The 26,398-nt window shown below is 44.6% G+C and overlaps 1 long non-coding RNA gene across 2 annotated transcripts in view; it reads left to right on the top strand.

Moving 5' to 3' along the window:
* The window catches only part of LOC138121167 (uncharacterized), a 35,829-nt gene that overhangs the window by 8,536 nt on the left and 895 nt on the right, over positions 1-26,398 (top strand). Inside the window, exons 1-3 of one of the 2 annotated variants that reach the window (XR_011156120.1) lie at positions 22,486-22,538; positions 25,124-25,209; positions 25,802-26,049. This is a non-coding gene — a long non-coding RNA (uncharacterized lncRNA). Of the gene's footprint in view, positions 1-22,485; positions 22,539-25,123; positions 25,210-25,801; positions 26,050-26,398 lie in introns of those variants that run through there. The other variant, XR_011156119.1, reaches the window with a different exon arrangement.

Below are 26,398 nucleotides of genomic sequence, written 5' to 3'. Positions count from 1 at the left end.
GTGGGAAGGTGGTGGCTTTTCAAAGGAAAGTCAGGAGGTTGGAGAAGAAGTGTAAAGCAAAACAAGATGGTAAAATGGTAAAAGGCACAGAAGTCCTTACTAAAAGATGGGCTGCAGTATCTTTGTGTGTTACCAGGGGCCTGGGGCCGCAGGGAAGTTCATTTGAGGGCGCTCCACACAGTGTGGGAGCTATTGCTAATAGCAGCCTCACAGTCGCTGGAGTTTATCCACTTCCATCTGTCTTTATTTTGCACATCTTACTCAGGGAGATGCCACAAATCAAAATGACTTGGTGCGTCATCCCGGCCCTTCCAGCCGGGCTGGGTGGCGTGTGTGGCTGGCAGTGCCAGGCAAACTGCCCGGAGAGAGGCACAGGGCCGGAGCTGGGGCTTCCCAGAGAGCAGGGAGCTGCATTGTTTGCTCAGTATCAGCTCCACTTCTCTAAAGGTCACAGCGAATTGAGAATAGGAGCCCTAGTGAGTCACCATAGTTAGACATAATATCTGGCTGTTCTTCCCCTTTTCTGCCTTTTTCTGTGGTCTGGCGCTGGGCTCCAAGTGGTGAACTCCAGAAAGCTGCTGCAGGTGCGGTGCCAGTAACTCCAAGCTGGTAATGAGAGTCTTTCCCATCAGCTCGGCTGAACAGATTCTCTGTCAGGAGAGTGATCTCTGATGGCCAAGAAAGTGTGGCATACATTTTCCCCTTTGAAAAATAACTTTTGTGTGTAATGTTGCCAGCATAAATCCCCTTAGTCAGCAATCCTTCCTCTGTACATGAATGTTACTGTTCTGCAACTTTGCTTTTCTTAAGAAAACAACATAAAAGTGTTTAGCAAGAGAAAGAAAAGTAAGTAAGTGGAAGATGATAACCAGGACAAGCAGATGTGACAGCAAACAAAACAAATGCTATCTTCTTGCCATCTTCTCTGAATAGTTTGATGATGCTTGATGGCTCTTTGCAGATTTAAGGCAAATTATTTTGGGGAGTACTCCCTTGCCTTCTTTCTCTGTAGCCAGTGTTTCAGTAGTTGTATTAAGTTGATTTTATTACAGTTGTCATTTCAGTGTAGCTTTCCAATTTGTTGTAATGTTTATCTGGACGAGGGACATAAAGATTCATATTTTAAAGGCAGGAGGACTGACTGGTGGGGTTGATCTTGAATCTCTGGCTGATGAAGATGGGGAAATGCTGAGAATGAACTTGCTGAGGTGAACCCAACTGATGTGCACACACTTACCCCAACAGCAGCTCTACAGCCTCGTCAGTGGCTAGTTCACCAGCAGTGCTTTGTCTTTTCTCTAAAACATCCATTTCATGAAGAAGAACTTGGGGAAAAAGCCCAGTTCTGCGTGCCAGCCCTTGTCCTCTTGCAAAAAAAGCAAAAAGACCCCCAAAACTTAGAAGAATTCTTGTCCTGCTTCTTGGTTTCCTGCTAGCAGGGTGGGAAAAAAAGTGCTTTTTCTTGTGTTGAAAAGAACATGGAAAGAATAATCTGCAGCCAGGCCCTGACGGGGAAGAAGGATCATGATGCCGAGTTCCTGGCTGCAGCCAAATGGCAAATTCCAGCACAGGAGCTGGGGATGCCAGGCTGGACTGGGGAAAATACCAAACTGTGAACGATCTGTGACCACAGAGCCAGTGTGTGATTGGGAACCCCATCACCCAGGAATGTTGTGCTGGTGGGAGCAGCACCAGTGCGAGCTGCTGGAGCAGCCAAGGGGCACTGTGGGGAGCAGGCTGGGCCCTGGGCCACCCTGGTCCCCAGGAAATGGTGCCTTGGATGATGTCTGGCTGTGCCACTGCTGATCCATGATGGGGTGTGGTGCTCGAGGGCAGCAGGTCTGTTTTCCAGTAACCATCTTAACACATGAGAAATTAAGACATAAAGCAACTGCTTTAGCAAACCTGGATGTGAGTGGCTTAAAAAATATCTCTGACTTCAGCCCCAGATGTCTTCTAAGCCTTGTAAAATGGTTTCCTGAGTAGCCTGGATAATAACGACGGAATTTAGCATTATCGCAAATCTGACAATTGCTAGCTTGAGTTTCATTTTTTCTTTTTCTTCCTTGAGCCTTCTTGCCTTCTTTCTCCCCAGGAGAGCTGAGTCTAGACAGTGAGGTGGGAACACCAGAGAAAGTGAGGCAAAGAGCACCTTCCTGGTACATCTGCTCCATCCTCTAATCCAAGTTTTGCACTTTTTTCACAGCTATTTCTAATTAGTTGTCACAATCTGAGACCTCATAGACTGAGGATACAGGAAAGTCTGTTGCCTGTATAGGAACAAAATATCGCACTTGTCTTTCCAATCAACACTGTTTGATTAGAATGGAGCTGTTGGCTGCTGCTCCTCTCCTGGGATAGGAGGGAGGAGTTCCACACAGAGCCGGGGAAACCTCCTGACCCTCACCTTTTCTCCTGACATCCTCAGAGCCTTTTTTTCCTCTAACACATTTTCATAAGTAGCAAGGGAGCACTTCTAGACAAGACTCCCAAATATTTGATTTACAAGAAGTGAAAGGCTCAGTAAACCACTTGGACCATCTCTTGAGGATGGAAGGAAGCTGTTCCAGAGGGCATGCTCCTCGAAGTCGGTGTGTGTGCATACACCATGGACACAGAGCAGAGAGGAAAATAAATTTATGTAATGCTTTGGTCCCATTTTCTGCTCTTGGTGAAAACTGTGTGTATCTGGAGAAGAGCATCCGGCACTAATGCAAGTGTGGGGGTGCTGCAAAAAGAGTAATTCTTCCCAAAAGAAAGCTTGCAAACCTGGACTAGTCAGTACTGAAGTCAAAAGGCTTCTAAATATGCCAGGCCAGGGAGTAGTACCCCAATGGCAGCAAAACAGCCTGCAGTCTGCAGTGAGGCCATTTAAACATTATGAAAGTAGAGCAGCTAAAAATAGTATTTTTAACCCAGATTAAATTATTCTGATCTCAGAAGCGCATGAGGGGCTCCTGGCACTGATGTCCCTGTGTTCTGAAGCTGTATAGCATGAAGCAGGCTCATAGTAACCCATCCTCCTCTGGTTCATGTATACAGCCTAAAGCAGCTTTGCTGGCTTCCCAGCTCGCTGGCCATGTGAAGCTCTACAACAATGGCTTTTCTGTAGTAATAAACAGTAAAAATTGGGAAATCAGAAAAAAATGAGGAGGCAGCAGTGGGCAAGGGAACACCTTCCTTCTCAAAACCTTCCCTGTCTGAATTGCAAGGACCTTTTCCACTTGGATCAGTAGCATGAAGGGACTTTGCTGAGGAGTTTATATGGGGTTTCTCTCTGCATCTCCAGTTTCAGCATCTTGGGGATATCACTGGCCTCCAGCACTGGCCTCTCGCAGCAGAAACACGTGAACTCCGGAAGCTCTGCTCCAGGTCTCAGATAGGGAAGCTGAGTACTCAAGTCAACACTTCAAATTTATTGATGTCTTGCACAAATATTTATGAGGCCATTTCCTCCTGCACTGGCAGGCACAGAGCCAGCAAGCCCGCTAATTCATGGCATGGTATTTATTGACAGAACTGTGTAATTGTTTTAGGTTAAGGACAAAACTGGGTGCTGCAGCATAGAGAAAGGATGAGTGAGCTGAGAGTTCAGTGAGGGGCTTTAGCAGCAATTTCCTGATACAGCAAAGCAGGGGCACTGTGTGATGTGCCAGCACTGGGATCCTCAGGCAGCCAGAACCCTCGGCATTGGGCTCTGCTGTGGCTCCCCTTCCTTGTTCTTCCTCAAGAAAACTTCACACACAGGGTTTGAGGAATGAATTCAGGATCCAGCTGGTAGGTAACCCTGCAAAACTGCAAAGACATGTCAGAGACCCATGGAGCACCTCCTGGAACTGCTATGCAGGTTATTTGGCAGAAACACCGGTATATCCTGAAAATTGCCCCGTATCAAATTTCTCAGATTTTGTATTCCCAGCCAAAATCTCTCTGCAATGAAAACCAATGGTGCTAAGCTCTAGAAATACATATTTCAAAACCAGAGGGACCACATATTTGTAGGCTTCCAGCTCTGAAGTGGTGCCAGGGGGTATCTCTTGTTACAGCCCAGGCAGCTGCGGCCGGGCTCCTTCCCAGCTCGACCCATGGAGCACCAGCTCGGCCTTAGCTGGAGCCCCACAGACCCAGTCCTTGGCCTCCCTGAGGAGACCATGAGGGAGAGAGCAAAACAGTATTGCAAGGCCCTTTCAAACTCAAAATGTGTAAGCCAGAGGAAGCAAGAAGGCTTTGTCACACAGGTGACATAAGCACATTGAGTTTTCCTCCCTGCTTTGGCCCTGGGGTGAGAAGATGGAGTTTTTAAGCGCAGTGTGGCTGTACTTTCTCCTTGGCAAGGCTTCCTCATGAGCCAGATCTCTGGCTCAGTGGTGAGTGAGGAAACTGGCTTGCATTGCAAGGCTCCAGCAAGGCAAATTCCAGCAGATTTGCACCAGGAAGGTGCCAGCCCAGCATCAAGGCACAGATAGAAGGATGCAAAGGTGACCAAAAGTAATTTTCTTCCATCTTCACCTTTCCCCTTCAATGAAGCCAAGAACAGAGTCTAATAAAAGTGTTGCCCTTTCACGTATGACTAATCACACAGAAAAGTCACCAAAACAGTGTGTCCCATAATCCTATTACAAAAAATGCAATAAAGTAATAGCATCTTTACATCAGCATGGTTGAAGTGGATTTGTAACTAGCTTTGTCACTGGCATGTAAAAAATAAAATAAAAATCACGGGCATTAATTTGAAAAAGAAATGATATTACAGTAACTCTGTGTATAGTGAGAGTTTCAATTTTAATTTTAGTTCATTATCTTTTTCCTTATTAAGAAAGCTAAATCTGTTTTGTGTTTTCATTATTTCATTAGCTCAAGAAACCTCATCAGTAACTGAGAAAGCTGCCAGCATAAATAGCACAATTTTCATATGTGAGATGGAATAATTTGCTTAACCACCCATTCAGCAGAGGCTGGAGCTAACAATTAGAGAAAGCAGCGTGATTCAAAAATAAGTTACAATTGATTGTGTTTCAGTGGAAATGAAGTTTGGAATGTGCTAATTTGATTTGATGTACACATCTGAGCCACAGTAAGTTGACATGAGACTTGTGACACCTCATGAAAGAAGACTCTTCTTAGGAAATGTACAAAAAATTGTTTAATATAATATTTAAAACACAATTAAAGCAACATGCTAATGACACTCTCACTTCTCAGAATTGACTGGTGACATCTTCTTCCAGGATTTACACACAGATAGAAAATTTAAGACATGCTCTGCAGTATGAAACATCATGTGCTCTGGAAGTGCTTTTGAACTAATTCACTTTGGAATGGATGTTCTAGAATATTCATAATTTCAGTGCTTTTTTGGCCAAATGGTCCCATTCCAACAATGATCCTTGTGGACTAAATAACAGCTAAAGCCAAGAGGGTTAAAGTAATCTCTGTCTATACAGTGAATTATAAACTAGAATCGGTTCGTTTTGACACAGGTAGTTTTACTCTTCAAAGACTACAGAGGCAGGAAAGAAAGTTTCAAGAGGCCAATTGGTCATTTCACCTGAATTTTCTACAGCCCTGTAAAAGGCAACATTTCAATGTGGAAATGCAGAACAACAGTACTTGGTGAACCTGCCCTATCTTCTCATCACTTACAGAAAAGTCTGGGCTGTTCCCAGGTGTGCAGAGGATTTGGGGGATGCTATGGCCCCTTGTCAGCTGTGGAGATGAGAGCACATGTGGGTCAAACTCTTCTCCCTCCCTCCTGGCACTCCCTGGCAGGTGTGAGCTTTTGTGGGCTCCATTTGAAAGGTTTCTGACCTTCGTGACAACCCTTTCCCTGTCCCCATCCCTCATGCTTCTGGCCACCTCAATTTACTTTACGCAACTGTTCTTTGCAAATCAGAAGAGCAACACTGTTTGGGTTAAACTGGGATGTTCAAGGTGATGCTTCATGGCCTGTTTGAAAGAAACCTTAGACTGAGGAGGCTCCGTGCTGGGTCTGTGCTCAAAGCTGGTAGATCAAACAGGCAACATCCCACTGGCTGTATGAGTGTCTCCATGAATCTAAGGAAATGAGGTTCTAATTTCCTTTTTCACCCTACCTGTTCTGGTTTGGCTTCCCCTGGAAGGCATTATGCCATGTGAGAGCACATGTGTCAGATTTTGTTATTTTATGATGATAAATGTCTACAAGTAACTCAGTTTTGAGTGAGAATGCCATTAGAGCTCTCAGACTTGCCTAGATAGGGTTGCACACTGTCCAACAAAGATGCATGAGCTGCTAATCTGTAGGCAGAGAATCCTCTGTGCACTAACTCTTCTTTAGATGCAGTGGCTACCGAGACAAAAACAAGGAGGTGTTTGTTGCTAGTAGCTATATGTGCTCTGTAGAAACCCATCTGCTAACCAGAGGACCACCCACAGATCATTGTTTTGGACACTTTAACTGCAATTTTCTTTTATAGATGTCCTGCAGTACAGACTCCACCAGGATTCTGGTCTCTGGCACATACATATGTATTGAGCACACTGACAGAAACCTAATGACTTACATGGCTCAGGCATTAAGAATATATTTCAGAGGTTTTTAAAGGAGAAACCCTGAATTGTTTATGGAAAGCTCCTTGGATCTCCTTTTCCAGGAATACATTATTTATTGTGCTGGTACCACAAAGGCGTAGGGATATACCCTGAGGAGGGGAGGCAAAGCTCCCTGTCGCGTTTACTGTTGTAACAAAGCACCAGGGCCTGGCTCTGATCTTATTCATGTTGGTGTAAATCATGAGCAGTGTGGCCTGTGGATACATGTTCTCTTCTTGCTTAAGTGGTGCCAGCACAGAAATTGGCTCTTTGCTGCTTTCTTGCTACAGGTTCCTTCTTTGCCAGCCCCAGCGCACGGTCACAGGGCCCTTCTCCTAGAAATGGCTTGGCTGGGTGTTGTGGGCTGCTCCTTCCTTCTGCAGCTCCTCAGTGCCCGCTTTTCCCAGGAAGTGCACAGAGAAGGAGGCTGGGAGCACCTACCTGTGAAGCATTCATTTTGCCAAACCAGGGCTGGAGCTTCACTTTAAAGAGCAAACTTGGGGCTCAAGCCTCCTAAACACCTTTGAAAATCCATCTGTACCCTGAAATATTCATAGGATGAGAATGCATTTGGTGTGCTCATCAGTGAATGATCCCATCTGTATCTCCAGCCAGCTTTCCCCCCTACTTCCTCTTTGCTGCCTTGTAGCCCCTGCCTTTTCTTGCTGCAGACTAGACCTTCCTCCGAAAGGTGCAGGGAGACTGACTTTTGACAGCAACACAGTCTGCCTGGGTGTACTCATCTCCTGGGAAAGGCAGCGTGGCCTCAGGAAGGGCAGGGAGTTGTAGCAGGCTTGGCTTGAAGGAGATGAATCTTCTCTAGTCCTTCCTGGATTTGCTGGGTAACCTGGGGAATGTCTCAAACTGGGTTGTGAAAACTTTCTGTTGGGGTTGTCTATGATTATGGATCTCTACTGCAAGCAGGGGTGTGTTTTAACACATTTTTATTATTGTTTTTTCTTCCTAAGGCTTCTATGCGAGGCATTTGAATGGTGTCTAGCACAACATGGGACATTTGTGGTCTGGAAGGGAAGTGAGAATGCAGAGTAGGAAGGTTCACTGGTAAATACATGAGTGAAGAAGGACAAATCTGTCCTTTTCTGCCTGAAACAAGCGGGGCTGTTTCCTACTGGTATTGTGCCCATTAAGACCAGTAGGCATTTAATCCCTACTGGCAAGGGGTTCTTTGGGAGTGAGATGGCTACTTTAGTCATAATCTCACTAATATTACTAGTCTCCAAAAAGTTATATTGCAGAGCTCTTAAACTGCACAGAGGCATGGATGGAGATAGAGGAGGAAATGCTGTCAAGCCTTGTGACAGCTGTGTCCCCAGAAGTGCTGAGCTCAGTGATGGGGGAGAGGGGGCCAAATGAAGCTGCTGCCTGGGACAGGAATTTTAGCAGCATGGTACCCCACTCCGTGGCTTCTCTCCTTGCACCTGGTTTGCTCAGGTGGATGAGGAAGAGGCCACAGCCAAAGGAAAGACTTTCCTGCTTGAAATGCAGGTCTGTGTGCTGGGGGTGGGAATGGTGTCCAGCAGGAATGTGAGCAAGGTGGAATCGCTCTCCCAAAACCACCCCCTGGGGCCAGAAATTGCATTTCAGTCTCAGAAGCACTGTTGGGGCTATTAACTGGCTGCTTGCTCCATTTCACTGCTTTCTGGCTGCCTGGGTTATAAATTGCCGTTATTCCTGCATTAGATTTATATTAAGGGAAACTGCACAGAGCTTCAGCCGAGGGGTCCAGCTCATTCCTTCTGCCTGTCTGATCCAGGGACAGGATTTTAGTGGGACAGACAGAAACATTAGCAATGCTCTGCAGTTTATGGGGTGAATTTGAGCTTGTAGGAAATCCCGTCATTCTTCCAGCACGTGCATTCATTAGAGCTAAGGGCACTTATACAGATGTTGGGGTGGAAGAGGTCACCTAATAATGTCTATCACAGGGCATCCTTTTTCAGTGGGTGTAGCTCTAAGTCAGCAGAAGGCTGAGGGTTTAATTAGACTGTGACACTGCAGAGTTATGGAGATTAAAGGGCATTTGACTTCATTTTTTTCACATGGCATTTAGTTTTTAAAATGTCACTGAGAAGTACTTTAGGGCCCTGTTTTGTCACTACATTATTTTTGTTCCATGCCAATGTCACCTCATTGATTTCTGGATGGAAGGCTGGAGGGCTCAACGCACCATGGAAATTCTGAGGTTGGCTTTGAAATGAAATCTGGGATTCAGCTCATTTGTCGTCTTGGGGAGTTTCCAGGCTGTGGTCACACTGTGTGTGTTCGTGTATGCAGAGAATGAAAATTCTGCCAGTTTGAGGTTTCTTGCTGGACTAATGACAAATATCACCGCTGAGCCAACGGTCCCATGGCTCGTCTAATGTCAGGTGCCTTCAGGATTACTCAGGCCAGATGTGAGTTGTTAGGAAAACTAACTATTTTCATTAATATTACTTTAAAAATTGTTTTGTGAAAAAGAACTGGGTCTGGGATTTTCTTCAGGAAACTCATGAAAACAAGAAAAATTATTTTGAAATTTTGGGTTTGGTTCTACCTTTGTTTGGTTTGAAATAATTTCTTTCCTACTATCTTGTTCTACTTTCTCATGTTTTTGCACTCAGGAGGTGAGGGAAGGCAGAGGAAAGGGTAGAGCACTCATCACACTTGGAGTAAAAACTCTACAATCCAAATTTGAAATCTGAGATTGATTTAAAAGAAAAATTTAAGGTTATATGAAAAATATTTGGAAGGTAGCTTTCTCAAAAAAAGTTTAGAAAATTGCCAGCCAGCTCAGCTTGAAATAGATGCTTGGAAACTTGACAACACAGCATTGCTAGGATATTTTCCAATTATCATTAAATGCTGTGTAGAGAACCATATAGCATAGAAAGTGGAGATTCCTCCTGTGGAGAAACTTGGGCAGGCAGGGATCATTCAGACATCATGAGCATGGCTTGAGGCTGCTCCTTTTCCCTCAACTGCCTCCAGTCCAAGGGACAGGGCACGTTCTGCACCCTGGGATGTGAAGTTTCTTCCAGGCTGGCACAGCCTTTCACTGTTCCTGGTTGCTCTAGTGCTCCATTGCCTTCCCTCCAGCAGGAGGGCAAGGGATTGTTTTATTTGCATTTCTAAGCACTGCAAAGACCTCCAGCAACTGAAATGAGAGGCAGGAAGGCAGAGGCAAACTTATTATTGTTGTTGCTATTATTCCTGTCCGCTTTGTGAGGTGCACAAGAGCAGACTATGAGGATCTTCTGTTTAAATTGGGATGCTGTTACTCAGTGGCACAAATGTCTTCCAGCTTGGACTAAGGGATGCTGCAACAGCTGCTGGGACATGAGATGTCCCCAGGCCAGAATCAGTGAAGAGAAAAGGAAAATAAACCTGTTTGTTTCAGATACAGACTCTGTGCACAGGAGCCACATGCAGACCATATGTCCATGTGCTCTGTCTGAGTGCAGGTATTTGAGCACGACCCATATGCTTGCATTGGTCATATCTGAGCAGCTGTGCACAGGGTGGGAGTGTGCAGGTGTTGTACAAGTGCTTCTGCCCCGGCTCTGAGTGGTTGTTCACAAGGTTATGGCTGGGTGCACTCTGAGTACAGGCTGTGAATATATGGTTTTCTTTGTGGCTGTGTTGGATGGATGGGAATGTCCAATCTGCTTGGCTGGGAGGACATAAGAAGTCATTGCAAAGAATTCTGATAATTGCTCAGTTCAGCCCTCATCCTGGCTTCAACTTCTGAATTCGGTTTGGGTGATTATTCTTCATAACATATAAAGAAGGAAAAGACGTAGTGGACTATTCATATATACCTGCAGATCTTAAAGACAAAATGTTCTTTCCCTTCGATTCTCCCTGTTCTTAATTTGATATAATTTTAAAGAATAAAAGATCTGACATTTTTTGTAAACAATATTTTGACCTATCTTTCTCTGGAGAGCACCACCACTGAAGGGACACAGGCAATACAAGGTCTAGTTTGTAGCTTCTACATGGCCAGACTGCTCCATACACCTTTAAAGCACAAAACCAGTTTTACATATGTCTTGTGAAAATTATCTCTTGCTGAAAAAAAATGAACTGATGAACTGTGTCTTCCTGCCCTCAGCAGCATGAGCTGCTGTCTGAAGAGGTCTAATGAGAAGATTAAAGGTAAAGGTTCTGAATTCAATTCAAAGTGTCAATATGTAACTCAGTAAGAAATGAAACATTTTTCAATTACTGGTAATATGAAACAAAATAGTGGGAAATAGAAATGGCAATCTTTTTAGCTAACCTGAAGGCCATTTCCAAGAGGCACTGTGCATTAACTAAGCAGTGAAAATTTTTACATCCCTATTTTCCCTTGTGCCCATAATAGCATAAAATAAAAAGATTTTAGATAAGATTTCATTCAGTGAATCAATTGCAAAACCACACAGAGCCTTAGTGGGCATTCAGTCCTCAATCTAATGGAAATTTTTACGAGGATGTCAATGCTAAGTTGATTCCTATAGCGGAAAGCACATACAAAGGATCCAATTACAGATGGAAACCTTTTGCTTTCTAAGAGACTTTATTAACCCCTGAAGCACTGAATATGCAAAGGGTTAGTGAAAAGTTTTCTGGTGAACTGGATGATGGTTTATATCTGGTTGCTTCCCCACCACCAGCTCATTTTCTGTTTTCCTTCTGCAAATAGAAAATCATACTGTGCACTGCTGGTAATTAACAGTCGCACCAAAGCGGGCAGAGGAGCTATTGAGTCCTGGAGGAAAGACACAAGCAGGTTATATCAACTGTGGGAAGTATTTGCCTAACAGATATTAGCCTTAAAAAGATATCAGGCCATGAAAATGGTCAGCAAAGAATAAAACTCCTTGTTAGACCTCCTGCCACAGAGTCTTCAGTGAGTGGGAAATTTGTAATGCAGGAATGGAACCACCAGCATCCAAAAATCAGGGGGGAAGGAAGGGTAATATCATCATGTGTGATGAGACAGTGTGTTGGTACTCTGAGCTCCCCATTTCACAGAGCTTTAGGGGCAGACTGGGGAGCATCTTTCAGTTCAGATTCTCCCCTCCACGGGGAGTTTTTTTTAAAGAGAAACTTTACAGTGGTTCTTCCAGCAATATACTTGGAGACAGGGTGTGCAGGTTTGGAGTTCTACTGTTACAAGCCCATAGGCAGCTTTTCTTAATTTATGTTGAAATGTTCATTATTTCATTGAATCACTTTGCCTGGTGAAGTCTCAAACATGTGACTCCTGCCTGCTCTGAATGGCAAGCAAAGCTCAGGAACTGAATTTTTGGTGAGGAGCTCATCAGTGAGAACACTTTGTTGGGGGATGTGTGCAAGGCTTGAACAGTCAGTGGGGTCTGCAGTGTGTGAAGAGCACTTGGCAAAAGAGGCAGATGAATTTTTATAATCACTTTTGAATACTTTCTGTGCTTCCACTGAGCATCTGATCTGTTTAAACTCACCTCCTCCTGCCATTGCCTCACCATGCTTTAGCCCAGGGCTGTGCTCACAATCTGTGTACATATGAGCCACTGTCCCTGACTGTATTATATATTATACATAAGATAGATAGATTATAGAAATGAAAAGCAAAAAGGTATGGCTGGTGATATGAGTAAACTTTGCTGTATTCCCACTTGCGATTAGGTCTAACTTAATTTCATGGCAGTAACTCTTGATTCATGGTGGAGTAAAGCAGAAAAAGGTCACGGCAGAAGTGTTTATGAACTGAGCTCTAACTGAAACCCTAGAGGTGGAAATCCAACCACAAGTTTCAGATCTGGATTCAGATTTGACATGCCCCAAAGTTTCTGTGGGTTCAGATCCAGGCTTTTGTTCTGAGCCCATAAGAGTCCAGTGAAAATTCAAGAACAGTGTTTGTTCAACGCTCCTGACAGCGCTTATTCACTGCTCTGCTGAGACTGCAGATATGAAAACAAGAACAACGTGCCCTGGACAGCCTGGCCAGGCTCCAGTGGGGAGTTTCATCCCCCTGGAAGAGATGGAAAGATGGCCTGAGCCAGGGTGCTCAGCCTGTGCCTGCGAGCGTGCACAAGGGGCTTTTGGCTTCTCTTTTTGAAATGAAAGGCAAGAATAATATAGGGTCAAAGTTCTTCAAATCTCCACTGATTTTGTTTGTGTTTAAGCTGTGGACATTTGAGATGTGAGAATGTCAAAAATGCCTTGTGCAAGCCAAACTTACTCACTTATCCCTTGCATGTTTTGAGAGACTTTTTTCTTTGTCCCTCAAGTCCAACCTTGGTCCCAGATGACAGGCAGTGAAATCACTTGGTGTTTATCCTTGCAGGGTGAGTTCTGTAGGTAACTGCTGGTAATAAGGGATCCCTCCAGATATTAGTCAAAGAAAAAGACCCTCTAGGAACAGTTTCATACATTTATGTTGCTGTAGCAGGAGAGAAAGGCAAGCCACTGTGAAGGAATGTGTTGCTCAGTCCCTGGTTGCCCCAGGCTGTGGCGTGCTGGCAAATACCACTGGGTTTTCCCTGAAGAAAGATGGATCAGTCTCCCACTGTTGTGTTGTGACTTCCCAAACCAACAAACACCCCAAGACTTTCCTATGAATAACACATTTGTGTCTAAAATTAGGCCAAGCCAGAATGCAGCTCGATGGTTGGCTTTGTCCCCACTATCTGTTGTGCTGGAGGAGGCTCATGGGCATGAAAGAAGGCTCGTGGGCAGCTGAGTTGCTTCCATGGGGACTTGTCCATGTCTTATTTCCCAGTCCTGCATTTCTTTGACTGAGCTATTTGAATCATGAGTTGCAGGTCAGCTTGTGATTGAAAGAAATGTAAAATAATCTTCAGTGTAGAATATATCTATGGACCTAATTTTTCAGTGCAAAATGACTTGATATTTTGTTGAGCCACTCACCTGGCTATATTTGAGCCAACTTACATGGCCCAGCTTTGCTGGTTTATGCTTAAACTGTTCAAAGAGTTCTGTCTTTACTTGGGTGTACCAGCATCAAAGTCTCTTCAACACTCAGTAAATAAGATAGCAGAGACCCTGTAACTTTTAATGATAAATACTGCCAGTATCCTGTGATGGGCCTTTTTGGGGGAGTGATGAACCATATTGCCATTGTGTACAAGGAGAGAATATCCTGCAAGTAAGAGCAGCTATATTTAGAAGACAACTGCAGCAGGCAATGGGAAGTGCTGAGGTGGCTGTAACTGATACCCCAAAATGGAGGTCAGTAATTTGACCTTTCTGCTTGGCAGCCAAGCAGCTGAGCCTTGTTGTTGTCTTTTTGGACAAATTATGAGTGGAAAAGCCACTGCCTGTTCAGAAAAGCTCTAATCAATTTGCTATAAATTACTAAAAAAAATTATTTACAGCAGATTTGATAAGTTCATCACATGCCAGGCACACTGCAGGGTTTCTGCTGAAGGGGAAGCACAACCCACTACCATGAAAATGAGCACAAACTTAGAATAAACTTAATTGTGGGAAATAACTAAAAATAGACATTTCCAAGAAAATCTTGTCTTTCAGATATTCTTTATAATATAATGAAACAATCTATTTTAGTCAAAACCTGTTTTAGGAAGTTAAACTGCTTTGATTTTTCTGCCCAGCTTTAAACTGAGAGATTGGATATTATTTTAGAATTGATTTTTCAAGCTAAAGAGCAGAAGTCGTTTTGGTGGTAATAATAATTAATAGGAGGAAAACATCCTTCTAACATGGCTCAGCCTCAAAAATTCTCCAAGTGATTGGAAGGGTCACTGGGCCCACAATAGAGACAGAGAGCAGTAAAATATCCTGCTCAGCCTAGGAGCTACGAGAGCCACTGCTCATGGCAGTAATGGGAAAGCTAAAATGGGAGAACAATCATCCAATGCTTGTGCCCAGCAGGATTCACTCCCTGCTGAGGTGTCCTGCTGGTTCACCCACTGTGCTGGCAATAGAAATGCATGTATATCCACCTGAAATGTTATTATTTGCCTTTTGTACATATCCAGATAACTCCATTGCTGTGGTTTTCATCAGGTAAATATGAGAGTGTTGTAGAAAACCTGTTTTTGAGGACAAGGGGTCCTCATGCTCAGCTGTTCCAACCTGTACCATTCCCAGCCTTTCACAGAATCATTCAGGTAGGGAAAGACCCCCTAAGGTCATTGAGCCCAGCTGTTAACCCAGCACCACTGTGTTCAGCACTTACATGATTAAGACACATGGACATATTAAAGAAATCACCCCTTAATCAAACATTTTAATGAAAAGAAGGTGACAGGTATGCAAGGATCACACACAGGTTCTCAGAAGAAATACCTTTCCCACTTTCACTGCATACCTACTGCATTGACTTTTCACATACACACTGCTGCTGGATTTTTTTTTTTGGGCCTTGTCTCTCCTGTGATTTTGAACTTCAGCTCTAACTTCTTACAGTGCTCTTTATGCCACTTCCCTGTCATTAATTGCCTCGCTCATGAGCCCTACATGAGTGTCACTTTGTTGAGCTGCCAAGGTATGTAGGATATAATGCATCTCGCTTGTTTTCTTTTCCTACCCTCCTGGCCCTGAGCCAAGGAAATGCCATCACCTCATCACCTGCAGCTCACCATTCTAATATCTCTCATTTTAAATTAAATCTCACATTTTATTTCTCAGGCATGGCAAGAATTTTACAGCACTTGCACTTTAAAGAGGCGGCTTTGACCATGCTATAGGCAAAGACACATCTCTCCAGATGTCCACGGGCTCTTTGCTTCCTTTCTGCTGCATTTGCATAGGTGGGCAAGCTGATTCCCTGTGGAATTTACAGGGGCAAACACTGGAATAGGAGAAAATGTACGGGACAGTTGATTGAGCTGGCTAACCTGACAGGTGCCCAGCTCCAGGGGTGACAAACAAGTCCCATTTGTTGTACAATTTCAGCATGATCTGACAAACACTATTTAAGAGAACTTTAGGATATTTTTCTCTGATTTGAGACTGGGGTGGGCAGATTTGGTGCCACAGGTCAGCATTTTTTTCATATGCCAATGGCTGCTCTCTGGGCATTTTACCCTCCTGCTCCACAATGCAAGGAAAATCTTTGCAGTGACCTGAAGAGCAGACTACTGGTGGCTGAGTTCTGCTCTTAAACTTTTAATGCAGAGATCCAGGACTGGGCTAGGCTGATCTTGGGTTTGGAAAGTTTTTCTGTACCATGCTGGGCAGATATATGTTTGGATTCTCTTCTTGTTTATGTATTTTTCTTGGCCCCTGCAACTGCGTCTGCATTGTGATTAAAAAGTATTTAATTAACATACAAAAATAAAATTTAAAAGTGTAACAGTTATTGTGAAAATAAAACTGTACCAAACCACTCAGGCAAACAGCACTCTGGGGAGCTGGTAAGCTTGGAAAAGCTGGAAAAATACAACTACAACTGTAACAACTTCTCTCAAGAGGGGTACAACCAGCCAGGAAAATAAAACCCACCATCTACTACAGCCAACAACCACCCTGAGGGCACCGAGGCAAGGCAAATAAAACACACACCCAAAGCTGAACAAGGAAAGTGCCTTTCCCATACTTGCTCCCCAGACTGGGAAAAGGCAACTGGGCTCTTCCTGCAATGGCAGCTTTGGGAGATGCAGAGGTGAAATTGTGGCCCTTTGACCTGCAAACTTGTGCCACTTGAACCCCAGGTGCTTTTGTCAGAGTTGTGTTATCCTTGGTTAAATGCCTTGGCATCAGGTGTTTTCTCCTCAGTTTCTCTTCCTCCAGGTACGGCGTAGCTGCAGGATCACAGAGCGCTGCTGCTGTGCCACCTCCCCTGCAAGCAGCAGACGTGTCACGCCTCAAATCCTTGCAGTCTGACAGAAAATCTTTGTCAGAGGGAGCAGCATCTGATGGCATTTATTGTCAGAGCTGTGTGACACTGGAAGGCAGCTTGAACAGTTGTGGTGTTGAACCCACACTGCAAATGGGCAGCAGCTCCCCCAGGTACCCGAGGGAAACATGGGGCACCCAGGTCAGGGCCCTGAGCTCCTGCAAAACCAGAGATCACGGCCCTTGCACACCAGCAGCTCTTCCTTCACTGCATTCTTGTCTTTTTACCAGCTTCATTTCCAAACAGTAAGTTCTTATTTTTCTGTCCTGGCAGTAGGTGGGATTAAAATGCTTGACCGGAATTAGCAAGTGAATATGAGTAACAGAGAAGGGCTTAGAGTGGGAAACCTGGGTCAGGGAGATGGGCTTTGCAATTAGTCTTGCATGCTATGAGGCTGGGGATTGTCATTATCTCCCAAAGACCACATCTTATCTTGAGCCCTTTGAAAGCACTTTTCTTCCTGGGCCTCCCTGTCCTGGATGTTTCTGTTGGCCAAAGGCTCCTGACCATCCCAGGGGACCGAGGGACCTCCCAGGCACTGAGAGAGGGTGGATGATGTGAGGGGCTGCTCCAGGGGAGCTGGGGGATCTGAGCTGGCTGTGAGGGGCCCTGACTGGTGATGTGGAGGGGTGGAAGGGGCAGGGGGGGAGTTGGGAGGATGCTCTGAATGTGGAGTGTGAGTCAGGGACTCCACTTATGGGCAGAGCAAGATTTCAGAGCACTCTCTGCCCAAAAATGCTTCTGTCATATAATTTCTTCTGGCTTTTTGCATTGCCTGAATGATGCCTTTTCCTGGTCTTAAAATCAAGAGTCAAACACGGTTAGAAGGGAAAAAGGGATTTTACCTTGGTATTTATTTTAAGGATCCTTAGGTGCACCACGTCCAGGTCGAATGCACCTCCATGCACACCACAATGCACCCCCAAAAGATCTGGTATAACATTATAGGTCTTACTAATTAGCAGATCTATCAAAGATTCCCCAATGAGAGGCTCAAGTGAGCCCCCCTCCCCAAGGAGCCTTCCCCTGGATGGTTCTATCTTGGTTTACAGAATGTGTTCTAGAGAGGACCTTGGGGTCTTGGGCACAATGATCCCTAGCTACGAAGCTTCTAAAATGTTGAGTCTCTCAGCTTGGCAAACAAGTCCAAGAATGTAGGGAAACAGCACTAGGAATACAGAAATTATAAAAAGGTATAACAGGGGTATAAAAGAAAAGGCAAAAAATCATCATAGCATCAGAAGGCTCACTAATGCACCAAGGCATCTTTCTTAACTGAGTGATTTAAACCTCTCTAAGGCCAGAATATATAAACTCTCCTAAATTGCTATAGCCACATTTTTACTCCCTTTAAAAAACAAGTGTAAATTCCTCATGGCCAGCCACTTTTTATGGATCCCTTCAGTGCTTTTGTGAATTGCAAGGTCCTTGGGCCCTGGCCATGAATATCAGGTTTGCAGCAACTGAATTATTTTCATGATTAAAGATAGTAAAGGATTTACAGGCTTCCCCCCGCCCCCAATAGAAATCTCGCCTGGTTGCATTTGTCCTGAGTTCTGTTGTAGTTCACAGAAAATGAGATGGGAATTCGTGCCAAAGAAAAAGCTTAATTTCAAAACCACAGCAGAATTGGGGATATAATGGCATATGATAAGGCTTTATTTTTTTTCTGGTGGCTCTGGAAACAGAGTCACTGTCTTCTGTGTGCAGAAATTCACCTTAACATGAGCATGAGAAAATACTTCTGCCAGGGGAACTGCAATTAACGTGTTTTTTCCCCTACAAAAAGGGGACATCACCCTGTCTATGTCCCACCCTTTTCTCTCAAAAATGTGCACTACAATTTTTAAAATTTTACTTTTTTTTCCCTCACAGCCTTTGGACAGACCTTGTGCTGTTAGTTTATTTCACAAAATTTTCTGTGGGGTTGTTATTGGAAAGCTCAAGGAAGCACCTGCATGATGGCTGAGTACAGAACAAGTGGGATGGGTGAATCAGCCTCGATGAAATAAGGATCATCCTGGACTGCTGACCAAAACAAATCAGTTGTTTGATGTGACTAAACCACTTGGTGGTTAATGTCCCTGGCAGTATTTATTCCTGTAGCCTCAGGCATTTCCTGGTGCTGGTCCAAGCTGAAGCCGCTGTACCAGCTGCTGGAAAGTTCATGTAGAAATAGCCAAAGCCCTGTTGTCCCCTGGGGGATTGACATCACCCTACAGGGACTGAGCTGGTTCTGGAAAAGCATCCTTCAGACAGCATGGCATCCTTTCCAGACAGGTGCTACTTTTGACCTCCCTCCACTAAGCTACTAGAGAGTGGAGATTTATCAGCCAGCTCCATGATATATAGCACTTGATCCTCGTCCTGATGGCTTGCAAGAACTCGGCCCTTGGATTGTTTCTGATCCCTTGGCCTAGCAGTGCTGTGCTGGCCCACCTCCAGGGCAGAATTTAGCAAGTCCTGCAGCTCCGGCCAGTATAACTTTTTAAACTACTGACAAATGTGATCTTCCTTTGCTCCTTACCCTTGATTTGCCTCCATTTATTTTCCTGTCACTGAAATCCCTCATTACTCCCAGTCCAAGCCTTTCACGAACCTTGCTGAATTTCTTCTTTTTTTTTTCTTCAGGTTGAAACTTTGGTCTGGCCTTATAATTAAGGTATTATTAATGTATTTTTATCATTGTTAATTATTTTTACATGCTAAAATTGATTCAATATGCCTGGAGCTGCCATGCTGGAACATGCCTTGATTCTTTTCCAAGCTGGAGCCCTTGTGCACCAAACATGGAGAGTTCCAATGGCTTTAAATCACTATAAACCTCACTGAGTGATTTAAGTTATTGGAGTGTATTCAAGTTTTTATAAGCCCTTGAATGTGAACCCTGCTCGAATTCTGGGTATGTACAGTGCAGTGGGATCTAAAATGGTTTGAGTGCTCGACATACTTTCTAAGCCCCTGGCTGGCTGGAGAATAATCGGGCTTGTCGGGTAGTGCACTGTGCAGAGACTTGGTATGATGGGAACCATCACATTTTAAAAATGCTTTTAATTCCTTTAAATTGAAACATTCCTGCTTCATTTAAGGGACTTTGGGTAGAGCTTTCTGTGTGGCTTGGAGGATCAGCAGTGCAATGAAGTGGGTTTCATGCTGGTGTTGATGGATTGACTCGTGCACGAGGTCAGTCTCAAGGCAAGCCATCACCGATCTCTGGTGACAGCCCGTGGAGTTGTGATCAGTGCAGGACCCAGGTCTGGGGTGTGCAAAGGGCTGAACCCTTCGGTGATCTCCAGGTCAGGTCCTAAGTCTGGGTCAGTGGTGTCTGTCCTGATCCTGGTTTAGCGATGGCCACACGCCAGAACAAGTGGTCCCTTGGGCATGTCCTCGGACCAGGAGGGCAGCAGGGAGAGACATCAGAGGCTAACAGCTGGACATGCTGAAATTTTTCATCTCCTTTTTAGAGGGTCTCAGGTCAGGAAAAAGCTGTAAGAGCACAGATGAGAAGTTGGCTATGCAGTGGAGGGAGGAGATCAATGCAACTGTGAGAGAGAGCAGGGCAGAAGGACTCCCTCTCACCCTGACGTTCATGGACACGGCCCAGCACTACTTACACACTGTGTTGAATTTGCTTGGGAACCTCTCAAGTGAAAATGCAAAATCTGAAAACTTAAAAAGGGTGTTGGAGGAGCACTATAGCTGCAGAGCAATATGATTCACAGCTCTGAGAAGCTGACTTTGAGCCTGATGCATTGGAGACAGCAGAGAACCCAAAGTCCTGCAAAATATTTACTCGTTTCAGATTTCATTTTTTTATGGACAACTGCATAACATCTCCACTATAATTCCTTGCCCTTGCCATCAAGTAGCCAGCTCTTTTTATACTCACAAGGGCAGCTGCTGAACACGTTGCTGTGGTTGGGAGTTTTGCCTTGATGAACTGTTTCATTCAGTTTGATACCATTAGGTGTGTATGGGGGGGTGTTAACCTGTGCAGTAAAACATTTAAGATTTGTATTTGTATAATTAAAGCTAATTCCTGCTGCTCCTGCTCAGTAAATAATGACAGCTGTGAGAGCTGTGAGCGCTGAGCACCTGCGAATATGTTTTGTTATGTACCTATATGGATTAATTATTCTCAGTTGGTTAAAAAGTAGGTTTTTAATCCTAATGGGCTAAATTCTGCCCTGAATTACTACACCTGAAGTAACTTTAAATAAAACAGAGAAAACCTGAGTTTACACACCTATTAGTTAGGGCAGAATTAGGCCCATCATACTGCTCAAATCTCATTTTAATAGTAAGAGAGAGTTTTATTAGTCGTCTTAATGACAGTGCAAACCCCAAACTACTGTTCATTCAAGGAACAGGTTCTATATTTTAAACAACATTTAATTCTCCTTAAAACCTCTTTTATTAAAAAGTTTTAAGAATAATATTAAATACATAAACAGCCATGTTAATTAGATTATATAGTTAATGTACATTGGAACTATGACTTATTGCAGAGTTACTGACCATGAAAGCACATTTTGATCATTCCAGGCTGTAATCCCCACTTAATCCATCCCCAGTCTGTCAATCAGTCGAATACAATCAGGATATTTATGATCACATCAGACCAGAGATCTGGAAGAATTTAGCAACTTTGCAGAGCTGAATCCAGAAAAAGGAGGGGGGAAAATGTTTCCACTGGCAAAAATGAACCATTGCCAGGAAAAACATTATTGTTGACTTGGCCCATGTAATTGAATTTTCTACTCAGAAGTAACTTACAAACCAGCAACTAGGAGAAATTATCAGTACTGGGAACTCTCATAATAACAAAGCAGAGGAGTTTTACCTGGCACAGCATTTTTTAAAATCATGGTGGTTTGGGTTTTTTTTGTTGTTTTTGTTTTTTTAACGTAGTGCTGTGGTTTTTTTCTCTCCTAATTTTCTGCCATCATGAAATAATTCAAATCGCTAGGGCAGCAGGGGAAAGCATCCCTTTCTCGGGCCCCTACCTCCTGCCATCCACCTCAGCCCCTGCTCTAGTGATTGCAACCTCCCAGCAAGAGCTGGGTCTCTCTGGACAGGGGAGACCTGAACACTGTTGGGGCACCTGACCCCCTTCCCAGGTTGGGGAAGGCTTTGGGGTTCAAGCTACTTTTAAACACCTGAATCATGTCTCAGTATTTCTGTAAGGGATGTGCAATTCAGCAGCAAAACACGTGGCAGCAGTGAGGGTGTCCTACAGGAATGTGACACCTCTTGCAAAGGAGGACGTGCAGAGCTGTCATCTTCTGGGAGCTGCAATGTTTGTCTTGTGGGTAATTTCAATACCTTCTATCCTTGAAAATATTCTCCATGAAAGAGATGAAGAAGCAGAAAGTGTTAGGAAGAAAGATGTAGCAGAAGGGAGGGGACTGCCACTGCTCAGCGTGAGGTGGGGGAAACTGAATGGAGCTTTTCAAAGATGGGGGATAGGCACCCTCTCCGTGCTTTCCATCAAACCCAGGATAATCCTCCTGTATCCATGGTCCTACCTCTCAGTGTCAGGTTGAAGTGAATAACTTTGATTCTGGAGACCTTATTCTCTCACTTTCAAACACAGAGGAAAACTGAGGCAGGAAGCTGTGCTATCACTCTCCTTGCAGCTGTTCACAGCTGCATGTGGGGTGTGATTTCCATGTCTGTTTAGACAACAAAATTGGTATTTGCCTGCTCAAAGCCACATGTAAGAGCCTGATCTGGCCATTCCTGCCCTAAGTAATGTTAAGCAATATTATAGAGACTCACCCACTGATGCACAGCCCCTGTGATCAAGCTCAACTTGATCAGTAAGTGACTTTTTCCTTCCAAGGCTGAATGAATCCAAACACATTTCATACTTTGCCATTTGACTGTGATTTGGTCCTTTGCCTGGATGGCAAAGGGCTGGATTCCAAAAAAATGTTTCTTCCATGATCTTCAGTGATTGGAGCTCTGCTGAGCTTGGATAGGCAATCCTGTGATGAACTTTCCAAGTTCCAGTTGGCTTTTTAACAAACTCCCCCTCGTTAAGCTCAGAAGGCCATTGGAGATGGTGCTTAAAGGATGAGCTTGCTGGGCTTTTGATCTTGCCTCTTCCAAGGTGTATTTTTCTCAGTTGCTATTTTATCACTTCTGACTTAGAACTCTCTTAATAATACTCTCTATGAGAAATAGACAAATATTTCTTAGGGGAGGGGTTTGGTTATTGAAGAGAGAAGTGAAAAATAGAAAACAGCAGGATAATCAATATTCCATTAGGCTTTGCCAGGATCCTTCTGATAGAGATTCAGTCAACGCCCTTTCCCTGCTCTAATAGCAGAAAAGTCCTTGGAATGAAGCATTGTCAAGGGATTAGTCTTCTGCTTGTAAAAGAAATGCTTTAGCAGTTTGTTAGCAGCGTGATGCCATTATCTTGTTGACAGTGCTCTGTGTCATTGATACTGTCTCGGATGCAGCTTCTGTTCAGACACAGTTTGTTTTCATTACGCTTTCATCTAAGCTCTCCCTTTTGCAGGACATTTGCCTTCATTTTCCTACAGGTACCAGAGCATCCCTCAATAACTGTGTAAACGAAAGTTGCAATGAGGGTGTTTGATATTAAATGAGCATCAGGAAGAAATGAGGGAACCAACAGCTCAGGAGTCTTTGCTGCCTGTGGCATGACACGGCTCCTTGCTTGAGAACTTGAAATATGTCAGTTATAGTTTGTTTCTATCAGAGTAATGTAGTAGTTGTATATATGCCACTTTCCCAAGAATGTAAATGCTTCGTTAGTTCTGTCCCTGTCCTGAAAAATCTAATATGGTACAAATAAAGTGCGGTAAATGGCTTCATGGAAAGCAGATGTGAGTGGAAGCCTAGACTCCTACCAAGGCTTTAGGAGACTTCAAAGACTGAAAGAAAGAGCTGAACAAAATATTTGACTGTGCCAATTTTTCACTGTTCTTGATGAAAGAGCAAAAGTGAGGAAAAAAAAAAGAAAATCGGGCTCCTTGTTTTCATTTTCTGCTAGCCTAGGGCAAGGCTTTTAGAAGGAATAAATTACAAGCAAACAGGGAGAGAGACTGAATGGAGCAACTGCTGAACAAAGGGCATTCTTGGAAGGGTCTGGTTTTAGAGAACCTAGAAATTGTCAGCTCAGTTATCAGGAGGCAGTCTCCCTCCCCTCTTGCGAGCCGGCTGCTTTTGAGCGTTGCCGCGGCTCCCCAGGAACTCCCTGCCTGCAAATGCTGTCCCTGCCCGGCCACGGGGAGCACTTGGAAAGTGTCCTCTGCAGGCGTGTCTGGTAGGACAGCCAAACGCAGAATGCTTTGAAAATTTGGCAGTGGACTTGAATGCGACATAAATGATTGCAACCTTTAAAGTTGTTTTGCAGAACAAGCTATTTGGGCTGTACTTGGAAGTGATGTAGAATATAGACGATGGTATTCAAGAGGCTAAAACATGCCAGCTCTGAAAACTAGAATAATTTATTCCTGTTGTTTTGGGTATCATGTACTACATAATGATTAAAAAAAAAGGCCATGCACAAAACAATCAGATTTTTTTTCTTCCTCAGATACTGTGTGGGGGTCAAGGCTGTGACTTAACAAAAGTTGGTCAAAGAAAAGAGGAGAAATATAAGAAACTGAGCTGTGTTGCTTGTGGCAGTTTTATGAAATGATGCTTCATCTGTTTAAAATCTTTTACATCCCTATTTCCTTCCAAACTGCCATCTAGGCCCCATCCCTAGCGCAGGTTTGGCTGGCAGAGTCTCTCTGGTGGCTTTGACTGTCTCCTCCACCAGCGAGTACCTCTGTTGTAGGTGCAATTTATGGTCCTGAGCTCTGGGTTTCCCTCACTCCATGTGAGAGCAACCTGCAGGAGAATCTTTATCTACATGGCCAATGAGGCATGTTTCTTACACAGAGATAGTGCTAGGATAAGGGGGGAACAGCTTTAATCCGAAAGATGGAAGATTTAGATTAGATGTAAGGAAGAAATTCTTCCCTGTGAGGGTGGTGAGGCCCTGGCACAGGTTGCCCAGAGAAGCTGGGGCTGCCCCATCCCTGGAAGTGTCCAAGGCCAGGTTGGATGGGGGTCTGAGAAACCTGGGATAGTGGAAGGTGTCCCTGCCCATAGCAGGGGGTTGGAATGAGATGAGCTTTAAGGCCCATTCCACCCCAAACAATTCTGTGATTCTACGGTTTGAGCTATGCAATATTATTGTCTCCATTTTTCCTGCTTTCTTGTACTTCCTTCTCCATCTCTTAAAACAGAGATACCTTTTAAGCAGTATTAACCCACTCTTAGTCACACAATTCCTAGCTTAATTCATATAGGTGCTCATTGTGGCTGCACATTACAATGAGCTAATGGTTTGCAGAATGTGTTTTGTAGATGGACACATAGTTCAGAATTAGCTGGGAGACCTCAAGGCACATTTACCAAATACAATTGTGTTGCTGAAAATAATTATGTTTGCTTGAGTTTGGGCCAGGCTGCCTAAAGATTCTCCACACTGTAATGAGCTGTTGCTGGCTCAGCCTACAGTTTAGGTGTAACTATGGAGCTTTATTTAAATTGTATCGTATTTTTTTTGAAAACCAAAAAAGAAAATAGGGCATCTGAAGTGGATGAACTGAGTGGAAAAAAAACCTGGTACTTGCTAAGTGCTTAGCTGATTTCCCACTCCATTTTTTGCAGTAGCCCAAATACCAGGCTGTATTTGTTTGCCGCTGCCTGCTGAAGCCTTCGACCTCAGCCTGCCCTTCTCTCCCTCAGTGCTGACAGTAAGTGAAGAAATGCGAAATTCATTCATCTGCCTGAGAACCCTTTGAAGTTCCCCACTAAAAGCTCTATTGTTTTATTAGCTGTTAATGCGGCACGGGGGAATTGGGCTGTGCATAGCAGAGCCGGGGTGCGGGGGGGCCCTTCCTGGTAATTTGTCACTCTTTAGAAGTATGACACGCTCTGCTCTGCAAACACGCTGGCAAGCTGGAGTGCTGAGGGCTGAGGCTGGAGCTGCTCGGTGCAGGGAGCTCCCACCACCCTCGGCAGGAGCCCTGGGGCTGGTGTGGCTGAGGGACTAGGACAGGCTGGGGTCACACGCCTTGCTGCTCTCCGCAGGATGGGATGCAGGTCAAGGGTGATGCTAAATTAAAGATCATGCACAGAGCCAACCATGCTGGCTACAGCTGGAGACCGGCCGTCGGAGCCTGCTCGTCAGAGTGGGCAAACCGGGGCTCTGGAGGGTCTCAGAGGGGAGGTGGCTGTGGGTGCTGGGATCGAGGTAGGTTGCCTCTTCACTTCCCTGCGTTAAGATGGTTTCGTAATGAATGTTTGAACGCAGCTACTCGAAATCCTTTTCCTGCCCTTTCTCAGATACATGGCACGGGGAGCTGCAAGGTGCTGCTCGTCTTCTGGAGACTCTCCCAGCACCAGCGGTGCTCAGGGCTGACATCCTGGCCCATGGTGATGGCTGGTGGCTTTTAGGGGTGATCCAATGCCTGAACATCATCATGGCTTCCTAACCAAATGCAAACAAATCCTGGGAATGCTGCTAAACTACAAGATGAGGCTTGTCTTTCTACACATGTGCTCTGCACAGGCAAAGAGTCAGTGAGCCACAGGTAATTGATAAAGCACCCATTGCCTTCTCCTGGCGGCTTTCATCTCTCCGTAGCTCACTTCTCTCGCAAGGAGGGAGCTGCAGGAAGCTGTGGCGTGCAATTGTCCGGACACACGCCCTGTGCAGGCACAAGCTGGCTCTTGTGCAGGGTCCGAACGCTGGGCACAGCACACCCGAGAGCGACGGAGATGAAGTGGGTGCTGCCTCGGGCTGTTTCTGGCTCAGCAGGTACAAAGGGTCTCTGCAGAAGCCATCCATCACTGGCAGTGCCGCTCCCCGCAGCACAATGCAGCTGCTGGCAGGGGCTGTGTCCCGTAAACACAAACAGGAAAGGCGGCACAGCCTCCCGG

Source organism: Aphelocoma coerulescens, chromosome 20 (genome assembly GCF_041296385.1).
Source record: "Aphelocoma coerulescens isolate FSJ_1873_10779 chromosome 20, UR_Acoe_1.0, whole genome shotgun sequence".
In the NCBI taxonomy this organism is placed as follows: Eukaryota; Metazoa; Chordata; class Aves; order Passeriformes; family Corvidae; genus Aphelocoma; species Aphelocoma coerulescens.
Note: the sequence above shows the minus strand (reverse complement) of the source record. Positions and strands in the feature narration are given on the sequence as shown.